This window comes from Natrix helvetica (assembly GCF_964273705.1).
Source record: "Natrix helvetica genome assembly, chromosome: 1".
Taxonomy (NCBI): Eukaryota; Metazoa; Chordata; class Lepidosauria; order Squamata; family Natricidae; genus Natrix; species Natrix helvetica.
Genome location: NC_138548.1, coordinates 148976447 through 149004160, shown reverse-complemented (window position 1 = coordinate 149004160; position 27714 = coordinate 148976447). Strand labels below are relative to the sequence as shown.

General features: G+C 40.3%; 1 long non-coding RNA gene across 1 annotated transcript in view; it reads left to right on the top strand.

Annotated features, from left to right (window-relative positions):
• The first annotated feature begins 7806 nt into the window (after positions 1–7806).
• Positions 7807–27714, top strand: part of LOC309383682 — a 64106-nt gene continuing 44198 nt past the window's right edge. Inside the window, exons 1-2 of the long non-coding RNA XR_014173895.1 lie at positions 7807–7891; positions 9822–9995. This is a non-coding gene — a long non-coding RNA (uncharacterized lncRNA). The remainder of the gene's footprint in view (positions 7892–9821; positions 9996–27714) is intronic.

Below are 27714 nucleotides of genomic sequence, written 5' to 3'. Positions count from 1 at the left end.
TGTCAGGAGAGAGTACACCAACAGAGTTAGGAAAATTTTGAAATCTAAATTAAATGGTGGAAATACAATCAAGGCCACAAATACCTGGGCAATACCAGTTATAAGATACACAGCTGGTATAGTTAACTGGACACAAGCTGATTTGGACATTTTGGACCGAAAAACCAGGAAACTAATGACAATGCACTAGTTTACATCCACGCAGTGACACTGATAGATTATACCTGCCCCGAAAATCAGGTGGCAGAGGATTATTACAAGTGAAGCAAATAGTTGAAGAAGAAAAACATGCACTGGCTGATTATTTAAAAGAAAGTCAAGAACATCTATTAATCGAAGTAAAGAACAAAAATCTACTGAAGGCCCAACAGATGAAACAAGAATACAGAAAAGATGTGATAAAATCAAGAATGGATAGTTGGCAGAACAAAGCATTGCATGGTCAATTTCTGGAAAAAATAAAAGATAAAGTGGACAGTGAAAAAACTTGGTTATGGTTAACAACAGGTACATTAAAGAAAGAAACAGAGTCACTAATCCTGGCTGCGCAAGAACAAGCTATTCAAACAAATGCCATTAAGGCCAAAATCGAAAAATCCTCTGATGATGCCAAATGCAGACTCTGCAAAGAAGTTGATGAAACTGTTGACCACATACTCAGCTGCTGTAAAAAATCATGCAGACTGATGATAAATTGCGGCACAATTCAGTAGCACAAATGATCCACTGGAATTTGTGCCAAAATTATAATATTAAAGCAACAACAAACTGGTGGGAACATAAGCCTGAGAAAGACACCAAAAATCAGACGGTCAAGATCCTGTGGGATTTTCATATACAAACAGACAAAATACTAGCGCATAACACACCAGACATCACACTGGTTGAGAAAAAGAAGGTTACAATCATAGACATCGCAATACCAGGTGATAGCAGGGTTGAGGAGAAGGAACATTAAAAAGTCGCGAAATACCAGGACTTAAAAATTGAAATCCAACGATTATGGCACAAACCAGCAGTGGTAATTCCAGTGGTAATCGGCACACTGGGTGCTATTCCAAAAGCACTGGAATCACATTTAAAACAGTTAAAACTTGACAAAATCACCATCAGTCAAATGCAAAAAGCTGCACTGCTTGGATCCGCGCATATATTACGAAAATACATTACGACGTCCTAGGCCCCTGGGTGGGGTCCGACTAGTAATCAATGCCAAATCGGGCGAAACAACTGGCCGCTGTGACACAATTGATACTACTACTACTACTACTACTACTACTACTACTACTACTACTACTAATTACAAAACCTTTCTAAATTTTGCAGATCTCACATCCAAGAGATTCCCACCAAGTAACTATATTTAAATTGGATATGTTTATTTTAATTCCCTGATTGACCATTAAAAAGTACAGGATATTGAACCCTAGGAAGAATGAAATAACAGCAACCTTCCAAAGTAAAAAAGAAATGGGGAAATTAATAAGACTAATAATCTATTATTTTGCAGGATTTTAATCCTATGATCTGGCATTTCAAGAAGTGCATCCTGTAATTCTCTGACCTGACTAAAGAAGCTGAGGTTCAACCGCTCTAACTTCAGGATTTTTCTTTTGTTTTAATTTACTCCAGACGATAATGTTAGTTAAAAAAAGAAAAGGAAATCATCACTGTTAAGTAATATGAACTTCTTGTTGCAACTGGTAGGTTCTTCTCCTCCTCTTTCATTGTATTATGTTCCTTTTATTCTGTAGAATTAAAAATGATTTGTAAATTGTTCTAAAATTAAGAAAAAGAATACATTGTGTTCAAACTGAACTAAGTTGTAACTGATCAAAATTTACTGTGCAACTCCATAAACCAAAAATTCGATATTTCCACCATCTTAAACATTTATTTAATCCAGATAGAAAGAAAATACCAGAATCTTTATGTGATATTCTGCTTATTTAACTACATGCAAACAATAGCCATAGAAGTCACTAGTGCATTCCAAACATTTTATGCTATTGTCATAAAAATGTGACTGAAGCAGAATCTGTCTGGAACTGGACATGACCTGGGTGATCTTTAATGCATATATGGATTCCTAGTGATTTTAAGAAGAAAAAAAATATGTGTATTGTTAAAAAAAATTAAAAAAATATATGTAAATGGCTTAAGTGACAGAAAACTTCTCTCTGGTGGATGCCATTCATTCAGCCTCTCTTAACTCTCTGAGGCATAAGTTCTCTGAACTTGTCTTTTGTTTATATTTAAGAGGAAAGAGCAAATGTCACCAGTCACTTTAACATTCGGATTAATAGGAAAGTCAGATATTATTCCATCTCCCTCCCCCCACACCCCAAATATACCCTTCTTAGTCTGTTTCTTCCTCTTTTCAACGTGGAATTTAATTTACATGAAGGTTAAAAAAAAGTGAAACTTCTTGGAGCAAATGTTATGCTGTGAAAATAAGCAGCTCAGCTTGCAAGTGTGCCCTATTCCTTGTAAGGGTCTTCTTTCTCTCCAGCTGTGTGTATTTATATCACAATCCTGGCCCCTTTTAGCCCAAGCATGGGACAAATAGAGGATTGCAATTTGACAGTTTGCTTGGTACTGTCTACCTCATAAATATCCTCTTTTTCATTTTTTTTCATTTTTTTTTTGCACACAGAGAGAATGTGTAGAAGTTCCATGTTCCTTTTCTTTCAGATTAAGATGATAGAAGGATAAGTCCTGCCTGTTACTAAAGTACCTGTTAAATTATTTATTCTTTATAACATCACATATTGTAATTGTGAATTACAATTAATGTTGACATTGAGTCTTTATTGATTAGCCCTTGGGCCATATCAAAGTGCAAAGTTCCAGAAACAAATTATTACTAAAATTTGATAAAAGCAATATAAAATGAAATTTGATAAAATACAATTTAAAATGGAATTGGAATAAAATATGATTTAAAATGGAACTGGAATAAAATACAGTCTAAAATGAAATATGAAAAAAATATGATAAAATTATATTTTGGTGTCACCCCTGCAATCTACCCCAGTAAGTCCCACATGTGCAGATCTCAACTGAACCATTTTGTTTAAGTACTGTGCTGTGTTAAATGTTATTTTCCAGTTATGGCTGCACATAAGGTAAGTTGTTTTGATATGGGGATCCCAATGGGTCATTCGTTTGGTATACAGACCAAGGTACCTGTCTCTCATTCCCTTATACAAGCAGCAATCAAATAGGATATGAGCCAGGTCTTCTACCTCTGCTGCTCCACAAATGCAGAGATGCTCATTTTAGGGTATTGAATGGAATCTCTCATATCTGACTATTGTGTCAAGCTGTTTGAATCCTGTTCACGTAAATATCTCCCTAAGATGTTTTGGCAGTTGTAACTTCAAATAGCTGTCTACTTGAAAAGTATGTTTGTATTTACTCAGCCATTTCAAGTTACCCACCTTACTAAGAATAGCTATATCCTTTTGTGCTTCTATATCCTTAATTCTTTGGGCAGCTCTTTTTTTGTGTTGTTCTCCTGTTATGCAAGAGACAGGAAGGTCACAGCTTCTTACAAAATTTGTTAGCTTGGTGATCCAGGAGATGTGTGATTGTAATTTTATTTGCTCTAGTAGACATAACATGGGGAATCTATCAGTCTCCATTTCATTGACTTTGCACCAGTAGTTATATGCTCTAATTTTGGATAGTACATGAATTCTATGAATTCCCAATTCAGCTCTAACTGTTGCAGCATATGTTCTTGGATCTACACCCAAAATACATTTCAAGTGCTGGGACTGTGTTTGTTCTAGGACTGTGGTTGAGTATAGACCCCAAACCTCTGCTCCATACAAGAGCATAGGGTACAATTAACATAATACTTTCATATTATGCAATTGTTATTACAATCTGAAGTTGCATTTTAAAGTAGAACAGAATTGTCTACGGATAGAATAATAAGCGTTCGTCAAAAGTTATTATGCGACAAGAAGGAAAAGTGCAATGCTTAAATTTCTGAAGAAAACCTGCTGTAAAAATTTTGGAAGACATTCAGTCTCATGTTACTTTACAGGATTGTATAAAGACATGTTATAAATCTGTAGTCCTTGTTCTTTCCATGGAACAACTATTCCTTGCAACTTTCACACTTATATTTATTAGCATGAGCTTTCCTTAAAACACAAACAAAACCGTATTTCATCTCATTTTATTTCTTCCAAAATGATGTTCTTAAAGTACATCTTGTAGATAGATTATCTGTCCCTCACAGCAAAGCTTCACAATGGGAGTCTAATAATTGCTTTTTTTCTAATTTCACTAAATGAGTTATAATTATTTTATGTCTGTTTTATGGTTACTGAATAGTATTAACCTAAGCTCTAATTATAATATAGCTTTCAGAGAAATGTATGGACACCGAATTGATTGACTGCTAGCTTATGTGGGAACATCACATAAAGCAGATATACAGCTAATAGTTTAAGGCGTAGTCTGTTAAAATTCAGGGGCACAGCTCACTCATGAATAAGTAACAGGGTGTAAATTCATTGACTAGCTTTTATAGCATCCCAGAAAGACACACACACCCATGATTACTACATGTACAATGTACAGAGTACAATGGCATCTGTTGATGTGATTGGAATAATTGATTACTATTTGATAGCAGTATCAGTTCCTCAGGGATAATATTTATTTATTTAATATCCTACCGGTATTATGATTTATCTTGATTGCTTTTAATTTAGTATCCTATGACTATTACTGAGTGTGGTATCTTATGATTTATGATGATTGTATTTTATGATTATGATCATGATTGATCACTTGTTGCTTGTGTGTACACTGAAAGCTTATACACTGGAGACAAATTCCTTGTGTGTACAATTATACTTGGCCAGTAAAGATTTCTAATCTATTCTATTCCATTCCATTCCATTCTACTCTACACTCTCTAAATAGTAATCAGGATGAGCTATTACAGGATGCATCATTGGTGATTGAATAAATATTACAAATGTTACCTGTAGCAAGTCTTTCAAATGTTGATTGAAGCCTTCAAAAAAAAAGAGAGAAACAAACTTTTAGCAAGTACATGGCAAACTGAAATCAAAGAATAAAGCTTTGCATTAGAAGTTTTCTTTTTTGTTCCTTTGTTAATTTTGCTTATCTTTTTTTTAAAAAGCCAAGACCTAATTACTATTAAAATCCTCTAGATGTCTTAGGAACATGAATGGGAAGGTAAGGTGTCTGTCTCTATTGTTCATTTTATTTTTAAGCATGGGTCTATCTCTCTTCTGGAAAACTGTGGTTTTTTAAAATTCTGATTTAAAGGGAGAACAGATAGAACTCTTATCAGTTTAATCCCAGCTTCCATATGTACCAAACTGGAAAGCCCTGCAAGGAAATGCCAGGTTTTTTTTTTGTAATAAATCACCAAAAAAGCAGCACCTAGAGGTAGTTCATATTGCATCCTAAAACGGGTAGGAACAGGCAGGTAATAAAAAGTATAATCTTATCTTGGTACAAGCAGAAAAGTTTTGTAATGAATTTATTTGCGACAGAACCAGCAACATACAGCTGGCAGAACCCAGCTGATCTTCCAGGTTTAACTCAATCTTCTGCACAGAATGGGATTTGGTTTGGTCTTTTTTTAGACACGGGTGTTATGCTATTTCAAAAGTGTGTTAAACCTGTGTATAAGCAAAATTAGACATTAGCAGTGCAAAGGCACCTGGAGAAATCACATGCCTAGTCTCTCTGGCAGCCAAAGTTAAAATGTTAATGGATAGCAATGTCCTGAAAATAGAAGAAGGCATTCTTAGCAGCCTCAAGCAGACAATAAGATGGAGAGAAATCACCACCAACATTAGTGAGGAACTGTAGATTATTAGGTTGGCATCTAATTTAAATGTGGAACAGCTGAAGACCAATTCAATCTATCTTTGCAATGACTTGGAATGAGATATGTCCTTCAAAATAGTAGTGTGGTTTTGTGCCACTTTTCTCTGCAGCATTGTATCATGATGGACCACTGTTGCCTGCTGCTTCAGCTAAGTAACTCACACCAAGTATACCAGCAAACTACAATCATGACACAATCAAGTCCTACTGTTGATTAGTTGGTCCTTCTCAGAAAGGGCCAAGCTTGCTATTCTGACATCCTGGTACCTCACAAAACCTGTTGATTAGGATCAACAAAGCTATATCACTCCATCAGGGCATCTTGATAGGAATTCTTCTGTATCCTGCCCAGAAAAGACCAAATTTTGCCAATATGTTTTTCATCCAGACATTTATCACATTCAGAGACTGTTTTTAGGACACATCAAATATGCCATCCAGTTATGCTTCTTTCCTGTGCACCATAACAAGCCCCGTGATCAATGAGGCAAAATATGCCATTTTACAAAGGAAAATCAGTGATAATTTTTCAGCTCATGCCAAGCCTTTGCCCTTTAAAAAGAAAGACTTTTTTTTAAAAAAAAACCCTTTTAAAACATTTTTTTATTCTCACCTGGGGAAAACACTTTCTGCATTGGTTCACCCAAACTTTTTGCTGAACTTGTTGGAAACTGGTGGGCTGAGCCTTTCTTATTCATGCTTACTGTGTTTTAGAAAGATGCAGGAGGAATATTTAAAAAATGCATTGCCTAGTGTTGAAAGAAATGTCCTTCTGGGTTCGGCTCCAAGTAGGGAAAACGACACTGGAGACATGGAGGCTGCTTGGAAAGATGGTTTAATGGTGGACAGGACCACATGGCTTGAGTCCTGAACAGAAAAGGTGATCACATGCTTCAATGTTGGGTGAGGAAGAAAGAAGGGCCAAGGAAGGGGCTGGCTGGGCTTTTTATAATCTGTTCAGCCCCACCTCTCTGTTACCTGTTCCTGTGTAAGAAATGTATTCTGATTGGTTGTCAATCTCCCATGGGGCTATGCAGGGGCAGCTCTCTAGGCTGTGTTTTGAATCCAGGTTTGATTGAGTTCTCAGATGCCATGTGATGAGTGGATGAAGGCTAATCATGCCTTAATCCCATCACCCTGGAGCTGAAGGAGAGAACTCTTTATTATGTAAAGCAGGGGTGTCCAAACTTAGGAACTTTAAGACTTGTGGACTTCAACTCCCAGAATTCCCCAGCCAGCATGTTCCCAAGTTTGGACACCCCTGATGTAAAGGGACTGGCTTGGGCATCTTAATGGCCCATTGACAAAGGGGGTGGGCAGGAAGCTGCAGGGAGCTACTTTGTCTTTAAAACATGTTTCTTCCTTTTCACATCCAGGGAAATGTAATATTCTGCCTTTTCAGTATTTCCTAGGATATTCCATTTTTCTGGGAGAGGGCTGGGTGATAACTTTCTGCAGTAGAAAAGCTTAAATGATCCAGTTTAAGTTTGGGAGAGTTAATGTGTTTTAAACATCGGCCATAGTTGATCATTTCATTCCATTCTTCCCCCCAAAATTGAGCAATTGGGCAAATCCTGATCTTAACTCAAGGCCACTTTAAATCAGTTTAACTTTAAATAGTTAATCCCAAAGCTGGAATCAAAAACAGAATTTGAGCTGAACTTGCTGTGCACAAGTTTTGCAATATTGTAGGCCAAGGACATTGTTAGAAAATAGTCAACTGCGGAGCAATAGCTTTAGTAGACTTTAACTTACTCCATTCTATGATAGCCCATGAAACGACATTCTGGGGAATGGAACTGTTATAGTCAACCCAAGGATTTGATGGTAGAAGCCAATCCCAGTTGCAGAGATCAAAGGGCTGTTTGAATTAGCTGCAGACTAAACAAATTAAATGTGCAAAGCACACCTGGCCCTTATCTGGTCAACTGCTAAATCTTGGAGCATGAGAAACTAAATAAAACCTATAAGCCATTTCCTGGACAACAATGTGAACCTTCTTGTAAGTTTATTTTTACAAGTCTAAGTATCTGAGTCCCAGTTACTTAAAGAATCGTGCATTTATTCTAGACCACCAAATAAAAATGTAAATTGTTTACAAGCTTTAGCTGGGAATGAATAACATCATCTTTTCCTTCTTCTGTTTCGTCTTCTTCTCTTTTTCCTGCTGCCAGGAATGACAAGCAGTAGAAAATTGAGCGGCAAGGCAGGGGCGTGGGGGGAATATTGGAAGAAATACTGACGATGCCATGATGAACATGACAAAGTACATATAATAACAATTGTCAAATATTTTCAATTGTTTATGTTGAGCTGCGCTGGGTTTTGTGTATTTCTCTAGGTTAGGAAATGTTGTATTTTTAAGAGTTTTCAATTTGGTTTGTCAATAGATCCTGGTTGTGTCTGCTGTTATTATTGGACCAGAGGAAATATTTGTTTTACTAAAGGGTAGCTTAACCTTTGTTTAAATATGGGTGAACTAAAGGTCATTGTAATTATTTGCCGCATTATGTCGCACTTGAGTTACTAGGAAAGCCTTTGCATGTGTGTTACTCTTTGTTATACAGTTACTCTTTGAAAAAAATGAAGAAAAAAACCTCTTAGACTTTGTATTTGGCAAATTACTGGTAGAACCAATGACAGTTTGTGGCACGGCTTTTGGAAATATCTAAGTCAGAAGGTGGTTGTGGTCCTTGTTGTGTTTTCCCAGTGGGAAATAAGAAGTTAAAGAAGTTCTCTATATAACTATTTCATCCTCTTGCCAGTTGTGTTTTTGAGGGCCAGACGTCAAGGTAGAGAAAGTGAAAAAAATTCTGAAAACTGTAGCAGAGAAACACAAACATCCAGAGGGAAAAGAGATGGAGAAATAGGTTGCAGAACAAGGTTTTCATTTGAAGGAAAAAAGAAAGCATGAGAAATATTTTTACCCTCCAGAACTGTTTTTGCTGTTGTTTTATTCTGGGATGTACTAAGCAATAAACTTTTAAATGGGGCCTAGGAGATATGAATCCCAGGCCACCTGATGGCTTGCAATTATGTTATATTAGGTTGGTGTTTTGTGATCTGATCCATTGCGAGTCCAATTTGAACCCCCCATCCCAGTATGCACTGGATGATCTGGAATCATTGCTGTGCAGTGCAAGTGTTAGGGGAGTCTACATTTTCAGAAGAGATGCCATGACTTAATGGCAAATCAAATACTGTGGGTGACCTATGATAAATCAAGCATCCTATGTGCTTTATTAAAGTCCTGTTTCCAGTTTGGAAATCTTGCTATGACAAAATGTAACAACGGCAGCACGCAGCATTGTTGTGAAAATTTTAGCTTTTTAAAAAATAGAATGCAATGCTCAGATTATATTTGGGCTGTCCTTAAATTGTTTGGTAAAAATGTGTGTACTTTGACAAATGCTGGGGCTGTTCCCTGCCTCTCCTGATACCAACCCTGTAGTATGAGGACAGTGCAATTTGAGGTTATGGGTAGCCCTCGACATACAATTGTAATGGAGACTCCCCCTTATGGTCATGTGCCATAACAATCCTAAAATGGGTTGGTCACCTGACCAACCTGATTTTATCACCTCTTGTTTTGTGGTAGTTATTAAGTGAACATGGCAGTCATAAAGCAAATGCTGTGGTTGTTAAATGAACCAATGGATCACTCTGAGCAGAGATTTTCTGAAAATTGAGTGTACGGTTTGGCAAAATCCTCATAAAACACAGTCATGTGACTACAGGACTCTGTAAACAGCCATAAACATGTCTGTTTTTCTAAGCACCTGAAGTTTGATCATGTGACTGCAGAGGAGGCCCAACAGTCAGAACTTTGAATCTGGGTCATAACTTAGTTGTAATTTCAAACAGTTGCTAAGCCACTGGTCATAACTGGAGAACTACCTTTATATAGACATTTGTCTTCCCTTCTTTACTAGGAAATAGAAAGAACAACAGTGGAAAATCAAAGGCATGGAAAGTTGAACAGATGGTGGAGCATAATCCACATCACTCAAGAGCCCATAAAAAGCCTTGGATGTACCTTTTGTTCACTTTGGGCAACTCTGTCAATGAAAATCAGGTTCACAAGCCCTCTGAAGTTCTGCACCTAGGTAAGGTCACGAGCTTGGTATGAATTGCTGGTTTAAAAAAAAAGGTCAGCCTTTCGCCCATAGGTAATACGGATGGCTGCGTTTAGCAGGTGCTCAGCTGTAAAGGAGCTGTAATCTCTACCCCAGAAAGCTGCCTGCTGACAAGATCTCCCTTTCTTTTCATCTTCATTGATTTGTAGCGCCGTTTCTGGTCTAATGCTTTCCCCTGGGGGAAAAAATGTGTAAATAAAGCTGCCACTTCTACCTTTAAACAATAAAAGGGACCAAGTTAATGATAAGGGGTGTGTGTGTATCTGTGTCTGTGTAGAAAATAAAGTCAATGATGCCAGCATTAAATGTTGGGTTTTATATGTTTGATGGATGCCCTGTAAGCTCCCCATCCTATAATACCCATGTGCCACAATAACCAAACAGTACAAATTAAAGTATTGTGCTGTTTCGTTCTAGGGCTTTGGATGAACCTGTCACTTCTGAGCCCTTTGTGCAGCACTGGGACTAGAGCTGGGACCTTGTGAATAATGAACAGCTAATCTTATTTGGTATGAGCCACTAGTAATTTGGTATGGATACGGCTATTTGATTAGAACCGAGGAAATATTTAACTCTTAGGATTCACCTAAAATAAAGTCATTTAGATCATGCTGAGAAGGAGTAAGAAAAAAAAAGACTCATTTCCTGGCAGTGGATACTGGACTGTGGAAACTTGGGGGGGGGGTGGTAAAATACGCTAGAATATTTTCAGGACATGGAATCCAATTTTGGATGTATGCAGGACCGGCACCATACCAAAATGGCACTCTTTTGTCTTTATGTACCTTTATTCAGGGGTGGTATTCAGCAGGTTCTGGCCAGTTCTGGAGAACCAGTAGCGGAAATTTTGAGTAGTTAGGAGAACCGGGAAAAACCACCTCTGGCTGGCCCCACCCCCATCTATTCTCTGCCTCCCGAATCCCAGCTGGTTGGAAGGAAATAGGGATTTTGTAGTAACCTTCCCCTGAAGTGGGGAGGGAATGGAGAATTTATAGTATCCTTCCCCTGCCACACCCAGCAAGTCACGCCCACCTACCTACACCACACCCACCCACCCACGTCCACAGAACCAGTAGTAAAAAAAATTGAATCCCATCACTGCCTTTATTGAATTTGAGCTAGATTGATTTCATGCCTGTACTTTTAAGAAGAAGAAGTAGCTTTTTGATGTTTTGGTGGCCTGTTTATAGTTGCAATTTTGCTATGGTATGCTTTTCAGTTTTCAATATGATTTCCAAAATTAAAATAGAAAGTTGCTTAGCATGATCTAAGTTGCTGATGCTTATTTGTCTATAGCTCAAAACTTGCATTAGGTAAAAACCAGAGAGTTTCAAGGAGAATTTTTTCCTCTGGTTCTGAAATATCTTGGTAGACCTTGGATTCTATTCTCTTTGACTAGGAGAAGAAAATCATTTTATGTTTCTCCTCAGGCTGCCAAATATCTTGGAGATGAGTCTTGGTGTTATCCAGTAATATAGTTTATTTATTTACTTTATTTACTTATTAGATTTCTGTGCTGCTTTTATTGCTTTATAAATAACTCAAGGTTGCTAACATACCGAATACTCTTTGCTCCTCTTATTTTTCCCACAACAACCTTGTGTGGTGGGCTGGGCTGAGTTGAGAGAGAGTGATTGGCCAAAAGTAATCACACTGGGAGTTTTTTACATCTAAGGTAGGACTAGAACTCACAGTCTCTCGGTTCTAATTCAGCACTTTAACCATTGTACCAAACTGGGATTCTTTCATCCTTATCTACTCCTAGTTTAATAACCTAGTTATGTCAGTGAACTGCAATGTATTTTTTTGCTTTGCTTTTAATAAAATATTTTCTATTAGGTTATTTTAATTTTAATTTATGTTGCATAATTAAGGTTTGCCATATTTCTGATTTATTAATTCAAATTCTTTCAAACATCCCTGCTGTCAAATGGCTAAAAATCCAATAAATATAATTTAACATAAATTAAAATGTAAAAACATAGTTCATCTTTATTCTCAATTTCTGTTTGTCTTTATATAAAATGTATGGATATTTTGTTTTTTTAGAATAGGAAGGCACTGCTGTTTAAAGAAGAAAACAGAGAAAGCACAGTTTAAATCCATTTGATTTAATCTCGCATATAGATAGTCTATGACATGAACTCTTTCTGTTCTTAAATATTTCAATGTTTTAATTTTCATTTATGCATACCTGCTTTGCAAAATGACATTTCACTTTAAATTTCTCTCAGCCTAAATCAGTGCATTTTCTGCATCCTGTGAAGAAGAAAGCAGAATAGGTTAAGATTTACTAGAATGCCTAGTTAACCACTTCGTTAAACTACTTGTTTTCTCTCTTAACTGAGTTTGGTTTTATTCTAGCCTGATCCTCTAAACAATTTCCATTTGGAAGTTATCGGAGATAAAATAAAAACAGGGTGCAGCTTCTACTGGTAATTTCATTACCAAGACTTCCAAAGGCCTTCTCTCAGGAGAGAGAATTGAGTCCATGATGTGTGGAAAAGAACTATAAATAATAAATAAATAAATAAATAAATTTAAATTTATTAGCCGCTCCCTTTCCAGACAGGACTCGGGGCGGCGTACAATGGAGCATATAAAACATATACAAACACATAAACATACATATATACAGGACATACATGCACGGAGGAGGTAACAAATTACATCACATTGGACAATTAAAAGTCACCATTAAAATACCCCAATTGTAAAACACAATTTAAAATTTAAAAATTTAAAAGAACTGTCAGGAGGAGTAAGAAAAATTTACGGTTGAGCCAGGCCAGATAATTGAAAGAGGTGGGTCTTCAGCTGTACACGGAAGGAGCGGAGATCGGAAGTAGTCCTGATGTCACGGGGGAGGTCATTCCACAGGGCTGGGCCCATCACAGAGAAGGCTCTGCTCCTGGGTGTCGCCCCCCGACACTGTTTGGCGGACGGCACCCGAAGAAGTCCCTCTCTGTGTGAGCGGATTGGTCGTAGGGATGTGTGGGGCAGGATGTGATCCTGCATGTAACTAGGCCCTGTGCCATGAAGCGCTTTAAAGATCATAATCAAAACCTTGAAACGCACTCAGTAGACTACAGGAAGCCAGTGCAGCTCGCGCAGGAGAGGTGTTACAGGGGAGTATCTAGTCCTCCCCATAATCACCCGCGCGGCCGCGTTCTGGACCAACTGCAGTCTCCGAGTGCATCTCAAGGGAAGCCCCATGTAGAGAGCATTGCAGTAGTCCAGGCGAGACGTCACTAGCGCATGGGTGACTGTGCGTAGGGCATCCCGGTCCAATAAGGGGCGCAATTGGCGCATCAGGCAACCCTAATGGAACGCTCCCCTTGCCACGGCTGTTACATGGCCATCCATGGACAGCCGGGCATCTAGGAGGACGCCCAAATTGCGCACCTGTTCCATGGGGGCCAGTTGCACGCCCCCAATGGCCAGAAATGGAAGCAACTGGTTGAACTGGGAGGCCGGAAGCCACAGCCACTCCGTCTTGGAAGGGTTGAGTTTTAGTCGGTTGTCATCCATCCAGACCCGTACGGCCTCCAAACACCGGGACATCATTTCGACGGCCTCATTGGGGTGGTTCGGGGTGGAAATGTATAGCTGAGTATCATCAGCATACAGATGATATCCCACCCCAAAACCACGGATGATCTCGCCCAGCGGTTTCATGTATGTGTTGAACAGGAGAGGCGAGAGCACCGACCCCTGAGGCACCCCGCATGTGAGTGGCCTCCGGGTCGATCTCTGATCTCCTGCTAACACACGTTGCATCCGGTCAGAGAGGTAGGAGCCAAACCACCGTAGAACGGTGCCCCTGACTCCCAGCCCCTCTAGCCGGTGCAACAGGATACCATGGTCGATGGTATCGAACGCCGCCGAGAGATCTAATAGGACCAGGATAGAGGAACAACCCCTATCTCTGGCCCTCCAGAGATCATCAACCAATGCGACCAAGGCCGTCTCCGTGCTGTGCCCGGGTCAGAAGCCGGACTGGCGCGGGTCTAGATAATCATTCTCCTCCAGGTGACGTGGGAACTGTTGTGCTACCACACTCTCTACAACCTTCGCTAAAAAAGGAAGGTTGGAGACTGGACGATAATTGACTAGGTCCATTGGGTCCAGGGAAGGCTTCTTGAGCAGGGGCCTCACCACCGCCTCTTTCAAGGCGGTCGGTAGAAGCCCCTCACCCAACGAAGCTTTCACTAGGCCCAGGAGCCAGTCGCGTGTAACCTCCCAGGATGCCAGTACAAGCCAGGAGGGACACGGGTCCAATAAACATGTGGTAGGTCGCAGATGTCCACGCAACCTGTCCAAATCCTCGATGGCAACCGAGTCAAACTCCTCCCAAAGCGGTCCCTCAAGACTCGCCGCGGGCGTCTCAGCTGGACCACTGAAAGGGGCCCATCCCATCCGGATTTGAGCGACTTTGTCCTGTAGATATTTCCCAAACTCCTCTGCTCTGCCCTGTAAAGGGGCTTCCCGCGGTCTCTCGAACAAGAGAGAGCGAGTCACCCGAAACAGGGCGGCAGGGCGGTTATCTGCGGACGCAATAAGAGCGGCACAATATTGACGTTTGGCCACTCTTAATGCCACAAGGTACGTCCTCAAATAGGCTCGTGCCTGTGCTCGGTCAAATTCGGAACGAGAGGATCTCCAACGACTCTCTAGGCGTCTCTTGTGGCGTTTCATCACCCTTAGCTCCTCGGTGAACCAAGGGGCCAGGGTGGTTCGTCGCCGCAGGAGAGGCCGCAAAGGCGCCACCCGGTCTAGGGCCCCGGTAGTCGCACTATTCCATGCGTCTACCAGGTCCTCCACTCGGGGGCGGGTCAGGTCCACAGGAGGTGGCCCAAGCTCCGTCTGGAACCTATCTGGTTCCATCAGGCGCTTGGGGCGGAACCATCTAATACCTTCCGGTTCCGCCTCCCCGCAGCGGTGTGTAGCACCGGGGAAGTCAAGCCGGAGAAGTGAGTGATCTGACCATGACAGGGGAGTAATAATTGAATCCCCTATTCCCAGATCACTCGTCCACTGGCCAGAGACAAAGACAAGGTCCAACGTGTGGCCTCCCTCGTGAGTAGGGCCCTGAATTAACTGGGTCAGGTCCATGGCTGTCATGGAAGCCATGAACTCCCGAACCCCCTCAGACGCTTCTCCCATCGACGGCAGATTAAAATCCCCCATCACTACAAGTTTGGGGGTCTCAACCGCCACCGATGAGATCAGCTCGAGGAGTTCAGGCAGGGCCGCTGATGTATAGCGAGGAGCCAGGTATACTATCAGCAGGCCCAACTGCCTCCCTGGGCCCCATCTCATGACGAGGGACTCACACCCGGATGTCTGTGGCACAGTGAACTCTCTCGGCTCCAAGTCTTCCCGGATAATCACTGCTACCCCACCGCCCCTTCCCTGGGCCCGAGGCTGGTGAAATGCTCGATAACCTGGCAGGCACATTTCCATGAGGGGTAAACCTCCCTCGTGGCCCAACCAGATCTCGGTTATTCCTGCGAGGTCCGGCTCCCCCTCCAAAATTAGATCGTGGATGAGGGGGGCCTTATTGACAACGGACCTCGCGTTGCATAACAGCAGTCTCAGGCCTTGGGTCTGTAGATCCTGACCACCTAGTATGCAGGGGTTGGTACAAACGACCGGGAATGACCAAAAACCCCGGTCTCCCAACCGACTACGGGCTCTTAATCTGTCCTCGCACCTGCCCCTCCCCACGACCGTTGGTATCAGGGAGCCCTGCACAGGAATGCTATCTTCCCTCTCCTCCCCCACTCCGCTCCCCCCTCCTTCGACCACACCTAGGTGCCTGGCTCTCCCATCCCTCCTGACCTGTTCCCCCCCCATCCCCATAACCCCTTACAACTTTTAAAAAACATTTAATTAAAAAACCCCTCAACATGCGCCATAGAAGTATTTCTAAATGACCTCACAATTGGAGATTATAACATACCATAGATAGTTTTTGCCTGCAATACTTCTTCATGTGGAAGGGAAAAGGGCCACTGCAAGCTTACACATATGTAGAAGGTGAAAGGGAACTAATTCCTGAATAATTTTTGTAACATTGTTTCTGTAACTTTAATGTAGTTCAGTAAAACAAGGGAAGCATTGAATAGGAAACAAGATCTATTCAGTGAAACATACACAATGGAAATCACAGCCCACAGTGTCATTTGAGAAGTTAATAATTATTTAAATTAATAATAGGCTAAGCTTCATACCACATGGCTACATGCTAATAATGACAAACATGACATTTCCATTTGCCAATAGCTCCTTTAAAAAAAAATATCTAGAAGACCTGGTAAATCAATTCTGATTTGAAGCGAATTGTCAAGATGTTCCAGTTCAAATCATCAGTTTGATTCAGTGAATCAATTATATTTGGATGCCTGAATCAATTCTCTGACTCATTTTCTAGCTGCTAAAACTGCGTGTGTACCTAAATGAAAGACTTCCAAATTGATTACAGTTCAGGTTAGTTGTACATGTTTGATGATTTGAATCAAAGTGTTGCTTTGATTTGGAAATGCAGTGCATTTCAGAAATTCAATAACATCATCTTCAAAGAGAATCTCAAAATTCAATAATTTGCACAACTCTAATGGCTATTTTAGAGATGTGGTGGCTCAGTGGCTAAGACGCTGAGCTTGTCGATCAGAAAGGTGAGCACTTCGGCAGTTCGAATCCCTAGTGCCGCCTAATGGAGTGAGCTCCGTGAGCTCCGTGAGCTCCATTACTTGTCCCAGCTTCTGCCAACCTAGAAGTTCTAAAGTACGTAACAATACAAGTAGAAAGAATAGGAACCACCTTTGGTGGGAAGGAAACAGCATTCTGTGAGTCAGGAATGACTAGCACATATGTGCAAGGGGAATCTTTACCTTTAATGGTTATTTTAGACATTTCTTCGTTGGGTACACTTTAAAGCTGAGCAGACATGGAATCTTTTAGAGCAAGAAAGGAATGGTGGAAGTCCCATCAATTAAAGAATGACTCCTTGTTGTGGGCCTATTCTGTTGCAATGCTTAATATTTGGGACACCATACCTCCTGAGATTAGATTCACTCTGACCTTGCTGACCTCTAACATATTTTAAAAATCTGCTTGTAGGGCAGGGAGATTGGGAGCTTTATATGGCACCCATGGATATTCTTAGTTTATTAGAGTTGTTTTTAATCTTAGCAGCGATCATAGTTTTTATATATTGGCTGTTTCTGAGTTTCAAGTGTAAGGTATTTTTATTATTGTGAGCCAAAGTTGTGAGAGGATGGGAAGCCACATATATTTCAATATATGTTCATTTTACCTCAAATGTCAAAGCTGAATTTACTCAGTTCCTTTGATGTCACTTTAGGAGACTTAATTTGAAGCTTTTCCTTTTTCTTCATTGTCCTTTTCTGAACTTTTTTTCCCCTTCTGAATTCTTCTTAAAGTATGAATATACACTTACCATGCAATTTAGTATCACGATAACTATAAAAGTCTCACACAATCCCAGATATAAATACTTGGCAGCTGGAGATTCGTAGGGTCTATATCAGTGATGGCAAACCTTTTTCTCCCTCAGGTGCCGAAAGCGTGCACACATGATATTGCGCACATGTGTGCTGACACGCATAATTCAAAGCCCCACTACTGGCCCTGACCCCCACACATTCATGCCCCACGACCCTCTGATTTTGGTCCCAGGAGGCTTCAGGGAGGCCTCCTAGCACCAAAATGGGTTGTGGGTGGGAGCAACCCCCCATTTTTGGTCACAGGAGGCTTCAGGGAGGCCTGCTAGCAGGGGGCATGAGGGGGCACTCCCCCACCCCCTATTTTGGTGCTAGTAGACCTCCCTGAAGCCCCCTGGAACCAAAACCTGGGAGCACGGGGTGCCACATCCCCCTCCCCCTGCACATGTGTATGCAAACAAACACACACACACCCCAGTGCATGCACACATGACACACATACACCCGCACATGCATGCGCATCTCCCAGCAGACACCCGAAAATTAGCTGGCTGGCAGGAGGCTTGCATGCATACACAGTGGAGCTAACCTGGGCAACGGCTCACAATGGCGTGCTGTAGGTTCACTATTACAGGTCTATATTCCCCCTCAGTAGGTTATTCACGGTTCATTTACTTTCACTGAAGCCACATATTCCAGTGTCCAATATAGGTGGATCAGCAGAGGTCCTTGAAGAGGTGGTAATGTGTAGAAGGAGCTTCCGCCTGGATCTTAATGGTGAACTGCAAATATCCTTGATCAGAGGAATATCCATGGATTGATCTTGGTATCCTTGATGAAGAGAAGTGGTTTTGTCATTGTGTGTTAAAGGAATGCTAAGTTATAACAAAGTGACATAGTCCATTGAATATGTGAACAGCTCTCTTTATTAAAAAAAGCAAGAAATAAATTGCGGAAACAAATTTTGAAAATGTCTGTCTGTTTATGAAATCATAAAAAACTTTTTTTAAAAACCATGAACTCAAATAATTTTAAATTTAATCATTGAATTTCAATTTAATTCTGACTTGGATCATTTAATTTAATGATTCATCATAATATTTAAATTAAAATCAAGGCTAGCTACTTTTAAATGATATTTTTTTCCCCATTTCATTTGACTACATTCTTGGCTAGCAACTTGTAGCTTGGGCTTTCAGTCCAGCGCTTCTTGAAATTCATCTTTCCTAAAATGTAGAGGATTTGATAAATTACCTTAAAATCCAGCAGTACATATTATTCAGAAAATGGGACATGTATAGTCTTAAGTGCTACTAATTAACTGTGCAGTGATGTTGCAGACCCCATTAATTTAATGAGGACGTTTACTGAAGACAAGCATAGTGAAGTGGGCTGCAGTCTGGCCAGTTTATCCTCTTTTGAATTCAGGCCTATTGCCTAAACAAATTTTCATGTCTTGAAAGGCTACATAATTTTCTAGAGTTTTTTGAGGCATGCTTGGATCTTAGGTGCTTATTGCAAATACAGAATATAGACTATGGATTGGACATTCCATCCTTCTGCTTATACAGGAGTACACAGAAAGAAGATTGTATCAGGGTTCCAAATAACATCCAAAATTAAATCAGAGTCGGAGGCAAAATATTCCTCAAAGTTCCAATTTATTAAAATAACCATGTCGGCACATCAGGGAAAACCCAAATCTGAAAGCTTCCTGGTTTTCCCCACCCAGTTGAAAGTTCAAGATCTTGCCCCCCCACACACACACACACAAGTCCATCACATGGTCCAATCTTCCATTGTCATGCTGGCAGTTCCACCCATCTAGTTCTGGTCAGATGCAGAGGTGCAAAGACAAAGGATGACCTTGACTTTCTAGAAATAATTTTGTTACGACTACATACCACCTAACTCCGTAAAATCCCCCCTCCCATTTTCCCACAATAGAAAATGCATAGTAGAATAGTAGAAAGTGTGGCAGGCCAAAGATCCAAAAGAAAAGATGGCTGCAGTCATGACAGATTGGCTGGGGCCAATAGAGACCGCTATAAAAATCTACTTGTGATGTGGTTGGTTTTTTTCAATTATTAATTATTTTATACCAAGACCAATTTGTTGGAAGGGCTCTTCTAACAGCAATGAAGCAATCTCAAATAAATGAAAACATGCAACGAAGCCCTGGCAGTCTTCCCCGGCTGTATAATAAACATTCCCATCCTGTCTCTGGGATTGGACCAAGGTAAACTGAGCGAAGGATTAACTGACAATAGCAAAGGCTTCATTTACTGAAAAACCACATGAGGCATTCCCAAGCCCAGCATGGATAACCAAAATACTATCAACCCTGTTTACAGTGGACTCAGTCAATTTATTAGTTAGAGTGCTTCATTATGAAGAGGAGATGCTGCCAATGATAGTCTCCTAGTCAAAATAAACAGGCATAAAGTATTCCACATATACAATTTGTGGTGAACAGTTACTTTGCTATTTATTTAATAATTGACCATAAATGGAGTCAAAGTGCAAAGGGGGAGGGGGGAACCTTTAAAAAAACCAGCGCACTAAGGGCTTTTTGAAAGATTGATAAATAATGTGGAATCTCAATTAGGCTTTAGAAGGAATGCAGATATTAAAACTTTGGTCAAGAATCTAATTAGCTGGAGGTAATTAAACAGTCTCACACGGGGTCATTAATCTTTTCCACAGACCTTTGATGTTTTGCACACTGTCTTCTAGTCATTAATAAAATTCATAACACTCCTCTTTGTGGTGTTTTATCATTGTGTTCCCCCCCTCTCTGTAAGAGCATAGAGCAAGTGTCATTGTATCACAAGGGCCTTACTTTAGTTAATTTCTTTTTTTCCCTCTCCCCTTCTTGTTTCATAGATTTAACCCTTTCTTAAATGAAAAGAAAATCAATTTAGGCCACAGGTTTGCCAGAAGTGCCTCTGATCTATATATTGAAATGCAGCATGGGTGCCTCGTTTCCAAGATGCAAGTGTGAAAAGAAAAAAAAACCCAAAAAACAAAAAACAAACAGCAGCTTTCTGTTTGTGCTTTCTATGTCCACTGTTCATTTTATTTCAATTACCAACAAAACACCAAAGGAAAGCTTTGTGTCTATGTGTCCTGTTCCTATTAGCCCATAATAACTTTGGGTGCAAATATAAACTGTGAGGGGAAGAAATGATAGGAAGCTACAGTGGTACATTTGTGACTTTAACCGAGGGGGGGGGGGAGACACACACACACACACACACACACACACACAGGGAGGGAAAGAGACAAGACAGAGGCAGAGAGAGGGGGGAGGGAGGGAGAGAGACAGAGACAGAGAGAGACAGAGAGAGAGAGAGGAAGGGAGAGAGGGAGGGAGGGAGAGAGAGACAGAGAAATAGAGAGAGAGGGAGGGAAGGGGGAGGGAGGGAGAGAGACAGAGAGAGACTATCTATCTTCAGTAAACTTACAATCCCTTTGTCTTGATGTCCAAAATAAAAAGCCATCAATTATATACAAGAGGGAAACATGGGAACATCAATATTTTTAACACTTAGAGTCCATTTGGGCTCCACTATAAAAAAAACCTTGGGCTGCTGATCTCAGCAGCCTGAAACCGTCCCCCCCCCTAATTTCCTGCCCTCCAGCTGGGCTGCTTGTTAACCTGGTGACCTAAGTAAGCATGGCTGGAGACACTGACACATTTTTTTCTTTCTCTATTGCTAAGTGGCTTTTTCAGATTTGACCAGAAGAAAGGAACTATATGGAAATCAATCTTTATAAATACATATACACACGATACAGGTAGATGATTGTGCATTGGCACTCTAGAAGTTAACTGTGGTATGGATATGTCCTTGTTTCTCAGTGGCCATGTTTTAACCACAATACTATAAACATTCATCCACTGGATTTAGAATAAGTAGTGATATGACTCCCTTTAAATGACCCTACACATTTGATGTTGTGATCTGTGAAATTAGAATTTCACAGGACAAAACTGTGACATTTCCCACCATATAGCAATTAACATGATCTAGAAACATTTGAAACTTCTAGGTACATGCAACAAATAGATTTATTATAATGCATCTGTTTTATTGCTAACTACCACTTTACTCTGTGCTTTTCAAATGGAGTTGGCTCTGGAAACTGCCTGGATCAGACCCTGTTAGTTTTCTCACAAGTTTTTTTTTTCCCAGATGTGATTTGTCATTGGCTTCTTTCTAGGGCTGAAGGAGGTAGAGTGTGCCAATGTCAATCAGCTGTGTTTCATGACTATAATGGAACTAGAACTCACAGTCTCCTGGTTTATAGCCTGGTGCCTTAACCGCTACACCAATCTAGTTCTCCAGCAAAGAGCTTAGCTAATGTTTATTCTACAACATCATTACATAGCAATTCAGAATGCCATTTCATCATTTACTTGAGTAATTCATCATCTGCATTTGATTCCATTTCATTTCTATGTCCAGTCCAGAGTGAGTTGAGTCCTCTGAGATATTTTAATTTTAAAAAACAGAGTTTTACAAATGTAAATAACTGTTTTTTTAATATATTAAAAATGCCAATGTGAAACATAGCATTCAGTTGAGGAAATCAGATTAATGGGGAATACTGTGCTTGTTTATCATTTGTTACAACAAGATTTGTAAGGCTCTCCAACTAATTCTAGTATGACAACATTTCCAATACTAAAATGCTTATTCTTTTAAACTTTTTATTTTTTCCATGACTTGTGGAACTCCTCTGAAATAACTAAGCAATTGTCACTGAGTTATGCATGACAACACTGCCCGCAACTGGACTTACTATTATTGTCTTTCAGTCTTGAAGAGGCGTCAAGAAAAAAAGAAAAGAAAACACAAACTCTTGAGACAATAATGTGAAAAGGGCTTTCCAGATCAGCACTTATATCACTGAAGCAGCTTCAGCTCTCAAAACTGTGATCAGTTCTCCCAACTCCTCTTAATTAAATGGATAACATTGTGTTTCTTTGCCTGTTTTAAAGGGGCGGAGGAAGTGTTCACATACATAAAAAGAAGAATCAGATGTTTGCACAATATAGCTCTAACCAGAATTGTTTATCTTTGTTTCCTATGGGATACAAGTAGCTCATTAATTAATGGCTGATGAATTCTAATACAAAGAGTAATGCCACTTAATATGTATATTGTAAAATTGTTTTCATTTTCAACAGCACTTCCCAGTTATCAATTAAAGGCCTAAGTGTGGCTTTTAAGCCAGGGTTCACTCAAAGAGATGGTTTGGGGGGGGGGGGCAGTGGACAAACTCCAAAAGATGCTCCAAAGAATGGAGTACTTCTTTGGAAAGACTGTAATAGATTTATTCAGGAAGGGAAGGGAAGGAAAAAGGAAAGAAATGGAAAGGAAGGAAAGGACAGGACAGGAAAGAAGGAAAGGAAAGGAAAGGAAAGGGCCTCCCCCTCAAGATTAAACAAAAGCCAAAATTTGACAAAATTTGAATCCGCCTTGCACTTGCACTGCGTCCAAAAAAGAGGTTGTTATGGGGGGGGGGGACAAATGGAATTCGTATAAAGGTATACCTTTAAAAGAAAAACTAGCAATATGAAAAATATTTTTTTCTTTGGAAATATAATTATTAATGCCACCGATATTAAATGGCTTAATAGCAAGAGGAATTGATATATTATTGAATATTCAAAAAATGTTTATTAAGATGTAATGGTATATTTTGGATTATATTATATGTATGTTAAAAAAAATTAAAAAAACTTTTGGGGAAAAAAAAACAGTAGACAAAAGCCAAAACCCATATAAAGTCTATGTGTCCATGTCTCTCTCTGTGTGTGTATATGTGAAAATCAAGATGGTGATGTTGACTATGCAACTGAAGCCTCATCTCTTTGTATGTTCCTATAATGTCATCACAATCACATGTACAAAATGGGTGAGACTTTGCAATAGCCATCTTGACTTTTTGCTTGCCCCTCTCCCACAGATTCCCCTGTGGCATAACATAAAATCATTGACAACATTTTATTTAGTGTCACCTCAATTTTTCTGACAAAGCTGACAATTTGTCAGCCAAGTTACCCTCTCTCTGCTTCTCTCTCACAGGTTATACATAGACACACCACAACCAATGCAAACTCCTTATGAAAACTATATTGTTGGACACTTGACATGCAACCTGGCTTATTAACATTTTTAACTAGAAAAGGAAAGGATGACGGTAAGGAAACATTAAGAAAATCTGTTGAGGATCCTCTTCATACTTCCTGTCTTCACTTTAAATTTATAGTGCCCTTTGATTATCCTGAATAATTCATTCATTCATTCATTCATTCATTCATTCATTCATTCATTCATTCATTCATTCATTCACAGTTTATATCCCACAGACTCCAGAGATTCTCGGCAGTTTACAAAACAATAACAACAAGATGATGACGATGATAAGCATAAATTAAAAGTTCATTGATTAGCTTGTCTTGTTTTCATAGATCTCTTAATTCCCAGACATTGTTAAGCAAAATTTCTTTATCCAGGAACATTCTCTAGAAAAGCATTCCCTCAGAAATAGAGATGGCACCCTTTCTCCCAGAGTTGCAAAAAGCTTTGAAAGCCTATCTTTGAACCCAGGCCTGGCCTTGATGTTTTAGTATCTGTTTTGTTTTATTTCATTTTAATGGGCATACCATTATTTTAGCCATCTGATTAGTTCTCCATCTGATTTGATTTTTTAAAAAAATGTGATTCCCCTCCCTACTTTTGTATACAGGTAGTGTCGACTTACAACTACAACTGAGCCCAATATATTTCTGTTGCTAAATGAGGCAGTTGCTAGGTGAGTTGTGCCTCATTTTAAGATCTTTTTTTGCCACAGTGAATAACTGCTGTTGAGCGAACCATGTGCTTGTTTGGTAAATCTAGCCTCTCCCATTGACTTTGCTCATTAGAAGCCAACTGGGAAGGTTACAGATGGGGATCATGTCATCCCAGGACAGTGCAATGGTTATAAATTCATGCCGGTTGCTAAGCATCCACATTTTTCATCAGATCACTATGTAGATACAGCGGTGATCCTAAGTGTGAAAAGTAGTCATACATCCTTTCCCCCCTTGGTGCTGTTGTAACTTTAAATAGGGCTGATAAATGAGGGCTGAGGGCTGCCTGCACTGTCCAGGGTGCATTAGAATTTGGTAGCTAATACATTCTAAATAAATAAACTGCAGAATGGATTCTGAAGATTTCAGCCCTGCTAGGGCCACATGACACCCAAAAGGTACAACATCTGAATGCTGCAGATAACCCACCTCTTGCCAATTGTGTTCAGCTTCCTGCAGACATTACCCTTCCCCTATGGCTGATGGTAGGAGAAAGGTCACTTGTGTATGATACAAGGCTCTCCCAGCAGATATTTGCAGTCAATGTGCAATACCTACGAAGTTCCAACATTCTCTGAATAACATTTGGCCAGGACTGGAACTTTAATAGACAATCATCTCCTCAGCATTCCAGCTGTCATCGTGCTTGAAGGAGCTTTCTCTCTTGCTTGCTGATTTTCTAATCAGATTAGGATGCATAATCTGCTGAGAAACCAGGATGTTAGGATGATCAGTGAGAAATGATTAGTGAATTTCTATGCTTTAGTTCTTAAGGGGCCACAACAGCTAATATATAAACTGCAATCCATTACTTCTTTTCAAACACATTTTGGCTACTTCTGGTAGCATGAAGCTGATGGAGGAGATTAACATTACACATGGAGCTAGTGAGCTATCAAACAAGCTGACAACACCAACTCTAAGATTCATCAAAATTTTAGGATCTTTCCTATATAGAAATATTTGTTATTATTACGGTTGGTTGTATAATAAGCCAGATGTTTACCAGATGTGTTTTCTCTCTATATATCTCTAGTCCTTGCCAAGGGCCTGGGATATGAAAATGTTGACATTTAATAATATTAAAAACATTGTCACAAAATGCAAAATGTCCCAAGTACAGCTGCATTTTGTAATTGACAATGGGTTTGCCATTGCCAATGGTGTTTAGGTCCAGGTGTTTTGGAATTGGACCCAGGGTGCCTATTACCCTAACCCTAACCCTAGATTTATTTTCATTTGTAATGGGAATTTCCCGTTTATTTTAATTCCGGTCCAAACACCTAAAAGCTGTCAATGTCTCTTTGCTCAGAAAAATGCTAAGAATCTATCCCTAGCATTAAGTTTTCGCTCTCACAGGGAGGGGCTTCTCCTGGTGCCGTCCACTAGGCAATGCCAACGGGCGACACCAAGGAGTAGGGCCTTCTCTGTGATGGGCCCAACCCTCTGGAATGACCTCCTCCCCGACATTAGAACCACCACTGACTTCCGCTCCTTCCGACAGAAATTGAAGACACACCTGTTCCGACTGGCTGGCCTGGCATAATTATAACGTCTACCTCCTGGCATACATATTTCTTACTGGTTTTTTAGGGGGATCGTTCTTTTAAATTTAATTTTATAGGATATTTGTTGGGGTTTTAAATTTTTAAATTTTAAATTATTTACTTAGCAGTACAGTTCTGTATATCTTTTTATCCTCCTCTTATTTATTTATCTATCTACTCAATAATTTTAATTGTCTAAATTTTATAGTTATTCATGATGTATTTCTGATATGGACTGTACACCGCCCCGAGTCCCTTTCGGGAGAGGGGGCGGTCTATAAGCACTAAGAAATAAATAAATAAATAAATAAATAAATAATAAGTTTTGACTATGACTCCAAGTAGACCTAGACCTAGCTCAAACTCTAACCCTAATCCTTAATCTGGGTGCATTTTGATTGGTAATGATTCTCACATGTATTTTACTTTAGTCAAGAAACAACCCTGAATGAAAAATTGTTGATGTCTCTGCTTTGAAAACCACTAAGAATGTATCCCTACCATTAGCTTTAGCCATGACTCCAAGTAGACCAAACCCTATTTCATTGGCAATAGGATTTCCCTATGTATTTTACTATGGTCCAAAAAAGACTTCCAATGAAAAGTTGTCAATGTCATGTTATGTTAAAAACATATACACCACAAAATGCTAAGAATCTATCCCTAGCATTAGTTTTTGATGATAATTCCAAGTAGAGATATCTCTGATCCTATCCCTATCCCTATCCCTATCCCTATCCCTATCCCTATCCCTAATCCTAACCCTAACCCTACCTCTACCTCTACCCCTACCCCTAACCCTAACCCTAACCCTAACCCTAACCTAGCCCTAGCCCTAGCCCTAGCCCTAGCCCTAGCCCTAGCCCTAGCCCTAACCCTAACCCTAACCCTAACTCTATCTCTATCCCTAACCCTAACTCTAGATTCATTGTCATTTTTCATGTGGTCTGCAAACCAGTAGTAGGTTGCGGGTGCTACGCAACAGGGAGCAGCATGTACCGTTCCGGTATGGTGCTTCAGAGGGCCCACCCTCCTGCTCGCATTCCTGAGCTGTATTTGACCCAACCGGGCCATTTGCGAGCACACATGCAGTGTACACTCCATTGAACAGCTGGAGCATCATGGGTGGTGGGTGCATATGCAGGCATAGTGCGCGTGCACATGGTGGACGCCCGGCACTGTCGCAGCATACTGGTTGTGATGGGATCTGAAACCTACCACTGCTGAAAACAATTCCAAACATCACATTCCTAAGGAAACCTTTAAGAGTTCATCCCTAGCATTAGTTTTAGGTCATTACTCGAAGTAGACCAGTGGTGGGTTTCAAATTTTTTTGGAACCTACTCTGTGGGTGTGGCCTGCTTTGTGGGAGTGGCTTGCCGGCCATGTGACCGGGTGGGAGTGGCTTGACAGCCATGTGACCATGTGGGAGTGGCTTGCTGGCCATGTGACCAGGTGGGAGTGGCTTGCTGGCCATGTGACCAGGTGGGAGTGGCTTACCGGCCATGTAACTGGATGGGAGTGGCCAAGACAATGTCACTGAATTCTTTGCCCCAATGGATGAAGTACAATAAGATTAAAATAAGTACAAAAACAATAAAAGAGTCTTCAGTATCACTGACTCCAATGAATGGGCTGCACAAAGAAGAGACACAGAAATGAACTCTTCCATTTCATGCACTGCATTGGGATGAAACCAGCACACAAATCAATAAAGACAGCTACTTACAGAGGGAAGGTTACTGCCTTGCTGGTCTTCTGCACAACCACCTCACCACCTTGCTCCAATAATCTGCACAAAGCAA